We start from the raw sequence: 12,461 nt of genomic DNA on the forward strand, positions 1-12,461 counted from the left end.
GGATGGTGTGAGATACTTTGTCAAATGCTTTGCTGAAGTCAAGATATACTACATCTACAGCATTTCCCTGATCCACCCAGTCAGTGATTCTGTCATAGAAGGAAATTAAGTTAGTCTGACATGACTTGTTAGTTATAAACCCATGCTGACTCTGGTTAATCACTTCATTCTTATCCAGGTACTTACATACATGTTGTTTAATAATTTGTTCAAAGATCTTTCCTGGTATAGAAGTCAGACTCACCGGCCTATAGTTCCCTGGGTCCACCTTCTTCCCCTTTTTGAAGATAGGAACAACATTTGCTCTTCTCCAGTCTTCTGGGACTTCTCCTGTTCTCCAAGAATTTTCAAAGATTATGGAGAGTGGTTCTAAAATTTCTTCTACGATCTCCTTCAGTACTCTGGGGTGTAATTCATCTGGACCTGGAGACTTGAACTCATTTATGTTAGCTAAATATTCCCTCACAATCTTTCTGTTTACAGATAACTTGGATTCTTATATTCCTTTGAAAGGACAGTGAAGATCAGTTGATGTTACATTTTCTTTCTGAGAGAAAACAGATGCAAAATAGGAATTAAAAAGTTTGGCCTTCTCAACATCCTCTCTTACCATTTCTCCATTTTCATCCTGTAAAAATCCTATAGCATCTTTGACTTTTCTTTTACTTTTGACATACCCCCAAAATCCTTTTTTATTGCTTTTGACATCTCTTGCAAGCCTTAATTCATTGTCAGCTTTAGCTAACCTGATACATGCCCTGCAGGATCTGCAGACTGCATTATAATCTTCTTTAGATATGCCTCCCTCTTTCCATTTAATAAACATTTCTTTCTTTCTTTTTAGCATGTGTTTAAGTTCTGTGTTCATCCATCCTGGTTTCCTTAAATGTTTCCCATTCTTCCTACTTTTCGGGATTGTTAACGATTGTGCTTTGAGAATCTCATTTTTAAAAATTTCCCATCCTTCCTGGACATTTTTGTCTTTAAGGACATCCAGCCATTGGATCCCTCCTATTCTCTTTCTGAGTCTCTTAAAATCTGCCTTTCTAAAATCTAACCTTGAAGTTTGAGTCTTCACATGTCTTTCTCCTCTAGTTATCCAAAATTCTATAATAGCATGATCGCTGCCTCCTAGGGTCCCAGCCACTTTTACCTCCTCAACCATTTCCTCCTTGTTTATAAGGATTAGATCCAAAGTAGCAGATCCCCTTGTTTTCTCCCCTACCTTTTGGAAGATAAAGTTGTCAGCAAGAGAGGATAAGAATTTGCTTGACCTGTTAGTTTTACTTGAGAGAGATTCCCAACAAATGACTGGATAGTTGAAATCTCCCATGACCACTACGTCATATTTTTTTGAGAACTTGGTCATTTGATACATAAAGAGTTCATCCATATCTTCAGCTTGCCCAGGTGGCCTGTAGTAAATGCCTACAATGGTGTCCTTTCCGTTGTTCTCTCCTTGTATTCTTACCCAAACAGTTTCCACAGAACTCCCAGTCTCTGAAGCTTCAATCTCTGTGCAGATATACGCTTTTCTAACATACAATGCGACACCTCCTCCTCGTTTATCAAGTCTGTTTCTTGCAAATAAGTTGTATCCTTTTAGCCTTTTATTCCAATCATGTGTATCGTCCCACCAAGTTTCAGTGATTCCAATGACATCATATTTCTTTTCCTGCGTTAGTAGTTCTAATTCTCCTTGTTTGTTGCCCATGCTTTGTGCATTTGTATAAAAACATTTTAGTTTGTGATTGGTTTCTCTTCCTCCCATATTTTTATTATTTAAATTGTTTTGTCTTTGTTCTTCCTTTCCACTTCCAGTAGCAGAGATCTCAATAGTATTTGTCAGCTGTATGGCTTTTTCTGGCCTTTTGCTTCCCTTCCCACATTGTTCTAGTTTAAAGCTCTCCTGATGAGTGCAGCAAGGCAATTTCCAAATACATGTTTTCCAGTCTTCGTAAGGTGCACCCCATCTCTAGCAAGTAGTCCATCGTATAGGTAATTCATTCCGTGATCCAGAAATCCAAATCCTTGTTGACGGCACCATCGACGTAGCCAGTTGTTCACCTGTAGAATCTTATTCCACCTCATTGTTCCATGGCCATCCACTGGGAGGATGGATGAGAAGACCACCTGCGCTCCCAATTCTTTCACTTTCTTGCCCAAGTCTTCAAAGTCACTGCAGATGGTTTCCAGGTCCTTTCTTGCGGTGTCATTTGTCCCCACATGTATTAGCAGGAATGGGTAGTGATCTGTAGGTCTGAAGAGTCTTGATATCCTGTCAGACACATCTTTAATTTTTGCTCCTGGAAGACAGCACATTTCTCTTGAGGTTATGTCTGGTCTGCAGATAGCAGCCTCTGTTCCTCTTAACAGGGAATCCAACATGACCACCACTCTCCGTTTTTTCTTCACAACATTCTTCTTTCTCCATCCAGGAGGATTCTGAGGGCTTACAAGGTTATTCATTGCTGGCAAAGTCTTATCTTGCAGTATTTCTTCATGGTTCTCCTGCGAGAGAGCCTGGTACTGGTTCCTGAGCACCATCTTTCTTCTTCACAAAGAAGAATCCCGCGGCCACCGGGGAAGATGAAGGTCTAATATGCCCCTTAGCCAGACTCTCTGAAATATAATCCTTCATGGCCTGCCTCTCCGGACCAGACAAATTATACAACCTAAATTTAGGTAACTTGACCCCAGGAAGCAGTTTTACCGAACAGTCATACACGCGATGAGGAGGTAGCTCCTGACACCCTCTTTCCGAGAACACATCCTCAAAGTCAGCCAGAAATGGGGGTAAGACCCTAGGAGCGACCGTACCGATGACCGTATTCATGCAGTTTTTTTTACAGAATTCACTCCATTGGCTTATCTCTCTAGATTGCCAATTAATAACCGGGTTATGCTTAGTTAACCAAGCACGGCCCAACACAATAGGAGTGGGAAGATCCTCCAACACGTAACAAGACAACAGTTCTTTATGTATCGCCCCCACCTGAAGATTTATGTTATGCACCGCTTGCGAAAAACTTCCCTGACCGAGAGGCCTGGCGTCGATCGAGAATATGGGGATGGGTTTAGCCACACTCAATCGCATACCTTGAACCCGAGCAAACCGAGCGTCCACCAGATTAGCCCCGGCCCCACTATCCAGAAGAACAGATAACCTCTCAGTTCTCGTACCCACCACCACCTCCGCCGGTACAAGAAACTGAGACGAACCTAGGGACGAAATACCTACTCCCAGATTGCCGTCCACCACACAACCTGGGATCAATAGTTTTCCGACGACTCTTTGCTCTGCGAAGGATGGGAAGGACACCCCCCAATAAAATGTCCCTTTCTCCCGCAGAAGAAACACCTCCCTGTCTTGTGGCGCACCGCCGGTCCCCTCCCCCGAAAGGATGTCCCTCCTAACTGCATAGGCTCCTCTGGACTGACCAGGGGAACCTCCATATAAGGGACCCTTGTAGAAGGTGGAGTCATCACAGGGGGTGGAGTTATCCCGCACCTCTCCCGAAGCCGTCTGTCAATGCGAATAGCAAGGGCCATAGCGGCTTCCAGCGACGCGGGAGAGTCATACTGTGCCAACATATCCTTTAATTTGTCAGATAAACCTTGACAAAACTGGCTCCGAAGAGCCGGGTCATTCCACTGGGTGTCCGTGGCCCACCTACGGAACTCTGAACAGAATTCCTCCGCAGGACGATCTCCCTGCTGGATCCTACGTAACTTAGATTCAGCAAGGGAGATCCGATCCGGGTCATCATATACAAGACCCAGAGCAGAGAAAAACCCATCCACTGTCCGGAGAGCCGGAGAGCCCGGGGGAAGAGAGAACGCCCAAGATTGGGGGTCCCCTTGAAGGAGCGAGATGACTATTCCCACCCTTTGTTCTTCACTCCCCGATGACCGAGGCCGCAGCCGAAAGTACAACTTACATGCCTCCCGGAAAACAAAAAACTTGTCCCGCCCCCCCGTGAACCTGTCAGGGAGAGCTACTTTGGGTTCTGATCCGGCTTGCTCCAGGGGATACAAAACCTTGGACTTAACGTCCGCCAGCTCCAAGGACAAACTCTGCAACTGCCAAACTATATTGGCTACTGGATCCATGGTGGCTGGAGAGAATCTTTTAGTTGGTTCGGTGAAAATGTCACGCTGTCTCGGCGTTTAGGAGGTCAGGAGCCTATGCTGACCCTACACTGAGGACCTGCCTAATCCCTCTACCTGGAGGTACTGTTGATGGTACCGAGGTCCAGGCCGCCAGCGTAAACCTACCTCCTGAGAATCCCTGAACCTCAGTAATCTAGTCCTGAGAAGGACCCCGATCACAACAATTGGGGACAGGACCGTATATGCCAAACACCGTACAAGACGAACGAGACAGTACAAGGGGCAAACCAAAAACCACCTCGCATACAACAATCTTACACCACTACAACGGAGGGAACACCAACGGGTAAGGGGATAAAGAATAAAGCGAGGAAGGGAAAAAAACACACCGAGTACACTTCGCTCCTAACTCCACAATACCACGTATCACTCTGATAGTCTGCATGAAAAGCTTTCACCGACAACTACCCTATCAGAACGGCAGGTATTTGAAGGAGTCCCAATACTGCAGAATTAACTGCAGCTGGGCGAGGCTGGGCCTCGTCTAGCACAGAGAGAGAGAATTAACTCCCTCCCTGCCGAAAAACACCAAGCACCAAAAACTCAGCTGCGAGAAGTCAGGCTGTGTAATCGCGACGATCTTCGTGGCGACACACCCGTGACATCATCCCACTGAACGCCCGCACTCATTCCCCGTGGGCGTAATACTACTCAGACAACACAGGGTGATGGTAAACAGTGTGGCAATACTTTATTGAACCACCAACGGACAATAACATATAGAACAGTCCCAGAAAATACCCAAGATGGTGCAAATTACAGAGTCTCACCTTTCCGCTGACTCGCCGGGGTTAGAGCAGCTGCGACTTCAGGGCTTACAGGGCCGACTACCCTCACCAGTGGCACCCCCTCTTCGTGGGCACCAATCAATCTGTCTAGTTTGTCCTCTACTGTTTTGCAGGTCAACAAACAACATGGACTTATACAATGGATAATAAACATATTAGCACACATTGATTGTTCAAAGACCCTGCGTCCCTGTACTCCAAAGATAATAGATAATAAGTTACAACAAACATCAACTCCAGAGTTAACGTTTAGGCTCATATAACAATAGCCTATATCTCTTGATCCACCGAAGAAGCAAACACATAAATTCAATAGTCAATGTTCAGACAAAAGTCTATGTCTCTTGGACTACTGAATTTACATGTGGCATAATTAAAATTAAATTCTGTGTCGTCACAGCTACTGTATGCATATATAGGAACACTACTGTGCCCATATATATATATATACATATACATACACACAGTACAGACCAAAAGTTTGGACACACCTTCTCATTTAAAGATTTTTCTTTATTTTCATAACTATGAAAATTGTACATTCACACTGAAGGCATCAAAACTATGAATTAACACCTGTGGAATTATATAGTTAACAAAAATGTGTGAAACAACTGAAAATATGTCTTATATTCTAGGTTCTTCAAAGTAGCCACCTTTTGCTTTGATGACTGCTTTGCACACTCTTGGCATTCTCTTGATGAGCTTCAAGAGGTTGTCACCGGAAATGGTCTTCCAACAATCTTGAAGGAGTTCCCAGAGATGCTTAGCACTTGTTGGCCCTTTTGCCTTCACTCTGCGGTCCAGCTCACCCCAAACCATCTCGATTGGGTTCAGGTCTGGTGACTGTGGAGGCCAGGTCATCTGGCGTAGCACCCCATCACTCTCCCTCTTGGTCAAATAGCCCTTACACAGCCTGGAGGTGTGTTTGGGGTCACTGTCCTGTTGAAAAATAAATGATGGTCCAACTAAACGCAAACCGGATGGAATAGCATGCCGCTGCAAGATGCTGTGGTAGCCATGCTGGTTCAGTATGCCTTCAATTTTGAATAAATCCCCAACAGTGTCACCAGCAAAGCACCGCCACACCATCACACCTCCTCCTCCATGCTTCACGGTGGGAACCAGGCATGTAGAGTCCATCCATTCACCTTTTCTGTGTCGCACAAAGACACGGTGCTTGGAACCAAAGATCTCAAATTTGGACTCATCAGACCAAAGCACAGATTTCCACTGGTCTAATGTCCATTCCTTGTGTTCTTTAGCCCAAACAAGTCTCTTCTGCTTGTTGCCTGTCGTTAGCAGTGGTTTCCTAGCAGCTATTTTACCATGAAGGCCTGCTGCACAAAGTCTCCTCTTAACAGTTGTTGAAGAGATGTGTCTGCTGCTAGAACTCTGTGTGGCACTGACCTGGTCTCTAATCTGAGCTGCTGTTAACCTGCGATATCTGAGGCTGGTGACTCGGATAAACTTATCCTCAGAAGCAGAGGTGACTCTTGGTCTTCATTTCCTTGGGTGGTCCTCATGTGAGCCAGTTTCTTTGTAGCGCTTGATGGTTTTTGCAACTGCACTTGGGGACACTTTCAAAGTTTGCCCAATTTTTCGGACTGACTGACCTTCATTTCTTAAAGTAATGATGGCCACTCTTTTTTCTTTACTTAGCTGCTTTTTTCTTGCTATAATACCAATACCAACAGTCTATTCAGTAGGACTATCAGCTGTGTATCCACCTGACTTCTGCACAACACAACTGATGGTCCCAACCCCATTTATAAGGCAAGAAATCCCACTTATTAAACCTGACAGGGCACACTTGTGAAGTGAAAACCATTTCCGGTGACTACCTCTTGAAGGTCATCAAGAGAATGCCAAGAGTGTGCAAAGCAGTCATCAAAGCAAAAGGTGGCTACTTTTAAAAACCTAGAATATAAGACATATGTTCAGTTGTTTCACAGTTTTTTGTTAAGTATATAATTCCACATGTGTTAATTCACAGTTTTGATGCCTTCAGTGTGAATGTACAATTTTCATAGTCATGAAAATACAGAAAAATCTTTAAATGAGAAGGTGTGTCCAAACTTTTGGTCTGTACTGTATATATATATACACATACATGACTGGAGAGGGTGAACCATTGGCGTATGCCTATATTTTTCAGAATGGGATAACCAGCTGCAAATTATGAATAAGATGAGAATTCTTCCAAGGGACTTATTTTACTAAAATTCCCTCTTGTGAATCTAGATTCAGCAACAAGTATAACACTTCCTTGATGTATATTGCAAAAGCCGTTGCTTAACTAGAAGCTGCATTATTTATGAGTATGGCAGGTGTGGTGATCTATTTTTACGTAGGATCCAAAGACAATAACAATCAGATCTCAATTACCCTTCAGTACTAGAGGCCATATTCTACGAGGTAAATCTAGTATACAATGGTCCTTGTTTCATCAACACGCTAGGAGTGTTCTCTCTACGTGGAGTTTATTCCTCTTTGTTGCGTATAAGCCTCTTCGGTGAACAACATGACAATTATAGGAGTGGACTCAACTCTCTGATAAGAGAGAAAAACACGATAATGACAACCCTACTCCACTCTAAAAATATTCTTCTTTTAACTTTGAAGTGCAGGCGGTTTACATGTTCAGTTTCGTAATTGCTGCCTGATCTTACACAACAACCATATTTTTTGCATTAAATGTTATTTACGTGCATCAACCCAATTATTTCTATTTCTGTTTTAGACTGACATTCAGGGATTTATCCTTGACGTTCGCTTTTTTTTTTTAATAGGAGTGGATTCTAAAATAGGTATAATTTATATGACTTCCTAATTTTCAAATGTTTTAATTAATTTTAGAACGCAAAAACTGAAAGAGCAGATGTTGAACATGATGGATATGATTATTTTTTCAACCGAAGTAACTGTGTCAAATTGACAATCATAAGTTCTGTTCACAATTCTGTTTTTAATTCCATTGTTCTGCTCCCCCTTGTATGGGGGGGCAAAGCAAACCCATCAAGTTTTTTAAGAGGAAGATGCCTCATGAAACACAGGGGTTTTTTTGCCTGATGTATATTTTTTAGTGTTTTTTTTTGTCATTTCCTGAGTGCTTTTTTAATATTTTTGACTCCCAGCAATTTTTATGAGCATCTTCCAGAGCTTTTGTGATGTCATTTTTTACTGGCTTTTTCCTAACATTTTTTTAGCTCCCTTAAACAATGAGGAAACCACTAACAGATATTCAATATCTATTATGGCAGAGCTGCTTCAAACTGGTGTAAAAGGGGCAAAAATCCACAATGCGTAAAAAATTTGCGACTTTTCAAAGCGTTCTATGCCAGTATTCTAGCCTAAACGTTTTGATGAATCTGTGCCATATTGTTGTAGACTTGCTGGGTAAGTCTGACCTACTGAATGAGATATCATTTATTTTATTGAAAAACTGAAGTCACCTGCTGAAGTTTAGTTGAAGCCCTGACTCTCCTGTTATTTACAAACCCAATTCCAAAAAAGTTAGGACGCTATGTAAAATGTAAAGAAAACAATAATGCAATGATTAGTAAATCTCTTACCACTATATTTTATTCACAACAGAACGTAGAACACAGATCACAAGGTGAAAGGTGGAAATTTCCCATTTCATTTGAAAAAAATACCATATTTTTTGTATTATAGGAAGCACTTTTTTCCCCCAAATCTTTAGGGAGAAGGGGGGTGCATCTTATAATCCGAATGTAGCTTACCGGCTGCGGTGGAGCAGGGTCCCAGGGTCGCTGCTGCGGGAAGCTGGCAGCGGCAAGAGTGGGGCAATAATTTGGGTCCCAGGCTGGTAGGAAGGGGTGTTCGGTGGTTCTGGGACTCCGCCGACAATATGTGAAAGCCCGGAGCCCCCGCTCTTTCCATGGTTTTCAATGTGGTGGACTCCTGCAAAATGACAGCCGGAGGCGGCGCATGCGCAGATTGAGATCTCTGCACCGAGATCTCGTCTCCCAAGATCTTGTCTCCTGAGATCTCAGTCTGCACATGCACTGCCTCCGGCGGCCATTTTCCAGAAGTATGTCACATTGAAAACCATGGAAAGTGCAGGGACTCCGGGCTTTTACAAAATGTTGGCGGAGCCCCTGCTCTGCCGAACACCCCCTCCTACCAGCCTGGGACCCACAGCATCGCCTTGCAGCATCGTACTTCCGAACACCACATCCTCTCAGCCTGGGAACTGCAGCATCGCCCCACTCCTGCCTCCGCGAGCTTCCTGCAGCTGCGACCCTGCCTCCTGGGACCTCGCTGCACCACAACCGCCACACCTGGTAAGCTACCGTAAACGCAGACTATAAGACGCACCACCATTTTATTAAAAAATCTTTTTTCCTATTTTCTTCCCCAAAATTTAGGATGCGTCTTATAAACCGCAAAATACGGTAACTTATTTAAAAAATGATGGCAGTAAGACATCTTAAAAAAAGTTGGGACAGGGCCATGTCTACTATTGCGTAGCATCTCCTCTTCTTTTTACAACAGTTTGTAAAACATCTTGGAACTGAGGAGACCAATTGCTGGAGTTTTAGGAGAGGATTGTTGTCCCATTAGTGTCTTATGTAGGATTTTAGCTGCCAGACAGTCCTGGATCTTCTCTGCTGGATTTTGTATTTCACTTACACAGCATCCCAACTTTTTTGGGAATTTGGGTTGTATTTTTTACTTATTATATATATACTGTATATATATACAGTACAGACCAAAAGTTTGGACACACCTTCTCATTTAAAGATTTTTCTGTATTTTCATGACTATGAAAATTGTACATTCACACTGAAGGCAACAAAACTATGAATTAACACATGTGGAATTATATACTTAACAAAAAAGTGTGAAACAACTGAAAATATGTCTTATATTCTAGGTTCTTCAAAGTAGCCACCTTTTCCTTTGCTGACTGCTTTGCACACTCTTGGCATTCTCTTGATGAGCTTCAAGAGGTAGTCACCGGAAATGGTCTTCCAACAATCTTGAAGGAGTTCCCAGAGATGCTTAGCACTTGTTGGCCCTTTTGCCTTCACTCTGCGGTCCAGCTCACCCCAAACCATCTCGATTGGGTTCAGGTCTGGTGACTGTGGAGGCCAGGTCATCTGGCGTAGCACCGCATCACTCTCTTTCTTGGTCAAATAGCCCTTACACAGCCTGGAGGTGTGTTTGGGGTCATTGTCCTGTTGAAAAATAAATGAAGGTCCAACTAAACGCAAACTGGATGGAATAGCACGCCGCTGCAAGATGCTGTGGTATCCATGATGGTTCAGTATGCCTTCAATTTTGAATAAATCCCCAACAGTGTCACCAGCAAAGCACCGCCACACCATCACACCTCCTCCTCCATGCTTCACGGTGGGAACCAGGCATGTAGAGTCCATCCGTTCACCTTTTCTGCGTCGCACAAAGACACGGTGGTTGGAACCAAAGATCTCAAATTTGGACTCATCAGACCAAAGCACAGATTTCCACTTGTCTAATGTCCATTCCTTGTGTTATTTAGCCCAAACAAGTCTCTTCTGCTTGTTGCCTGTCCTTAGCATGGTTTCCTAGCAGCTATTTTACCATGAAGGCCTGCTGCACAAAGTCTCATCTTAACAGTTGTTGAAGAGATGTGTCTGCTGCTAGAACTCTGTGTGGCATTGACTTGGTCTCTAATCTGATCTGCTGTTAACCTGCGATTTCTGAGGCCACTGACTTAGATAAACTTATCCTTAGAAGCAGAGGTGACTCTTGGTCTTCCTTTCCTGGGGCAGTCCTCATGTGAGCCAGTTTCTTTGTAGCGCTTGATGGTTTTTGCAACTGCACTTGGGGACACTTTCAGAGTTTTCCCAATTTTTCGCACTGACTGACCTTCATTTCTTAAAGTAATGATAGCCACTCGTTTTTCTTTACTTAGCTGCTTTTTTCTTGCCATAATACAAATTCTAACAGTCTATTCAGTAGGACTATCAGCTGTGTATCCACCAGACTTCTGCACAACACAACTGATGTTCCCAACCCCATTTTTAAGGCAAGAAATCCCACTTATTAAACCTGCCAGGGCACACCTGTGAAGTGAAAACCATTTCCGGTGACTACCTCTTGAAGCTCATCAAGAGAATGCCAAGAGTGTGCAAAGCAGTCAGCAAAGGAAAAGGTGGCTACTTTGAAGAACCTAGAATATAAGACATATTTTCAGTTGTTTCACACTTTTTTGTTAAGTATATAATTCCACATGTGTTAACTCATAGTTTTGATGCCTTCAGTGTGAGTGTACAATTTTCATAGTCATGAAAATACAGAGAAATCTTTAAATGAGAAGGTGTGTCCAAACTTTTGGTCTGTACTGTATATATTTTTTTTATTATTTTTTTTTCTTTTGTCTTTATTTTTTTCTCATATGAGAGTATATAAAGTCCAGTTGTGAACTTCAAGCCACTGTGTTGGGGTAGAAGCTTTTCCTTTGCTAACCTTCTAACTCAGAAGATGCGAATCGCATCGCCAGCTTATCCCAGCAGCATCACACCTGTCACTAAAATGTAACATTGTACATCGTTAATTAGAAATATTCAGCTTTAGGGCTAATGATTGATTGTGTTGTCCTTTCTTGCATTTTGTTGGGGTCACATTATGAATATAAACTAACTTGCGTTAGAGTTACCTAGGAGCAATATAGGCTGTTAATTTCTGCTGCTATCAGTCTGATTAATGGCTATCTCTATTTTGCATACACAGAATGATTTTTAATATTAATACATAATTTCTGGCAGGAAGGTTACTTGCCGCAGATCTCTTTAAAAGGGTTATCTTAGGTTCTCTGTTCAGGAGTGCACTGCTCCCCTGCCTCTCGGCTTCCTGCTTGCCAGGGATAACAGTGTGTTCCTGATGATTGACAGTTCTGGACAGCGGTATACTTGTGCTGCTGGTCTGAATTGTGCTCTCTTCCATGCTTTGCCTCTGCAGCATTGGAGGAGCACCGGAGCTGGACAAATCTGGTGATCCGGCCAGCTTCAGAGCTGTGTTTGCAAGATCTAAAGGAAAAAGCTTGTAAATGAGCACTCCTTCTCTAGGATTCCAGTCATCACTGATAACTTGCAGAAGTCATTGGTGAACAGTGCACAAGAGAATTAAATATTCCTCCATTATTGAGATTGGAGGGATTTTCAATAAGATTTAAATTGCAAAGTTGCTTGTTTTTGTAAGAACTTTGCAATTTTAATTATTCAGCAAGATGAGACAATCCTTTTAAAGTGAACCTGTCAGGTCGGACAATACTATTAAACCTGTGGCTATATTATTAACGTGCAGGTTAATAGTGTTAGGAAGGTGCCTGTCCGCCATACTGAAAATGCAGTACCCGAGAGAAAAAGAACTTTATTCCTTCCGTGAGCCGCTGGCTTTCAATCATACAGGTGTGCCAGTGTGGCTGCAGTCACTGCACATGGCACTGAGAGCAGCGGCTGCGAACACCCCCCTGCACTTTAACTGACG

This window comes from Phyllobates terribilis, unplaced genomic scaffold (genome assembly GCF_046119375.1).
Source record: "Phyllobates terribilis strain yellow unplaced genomic scaffold, ASM4611937v1 Scaffold_2__4_contigs__length_985480577, whole genome shotgun sequence".
Lineage (NCBI taxonomy): Eukaryota > Metazoa > Chordata > Amphibia > Anura > Dendrobatidae > Phyllobates > Phyllobates terribilis.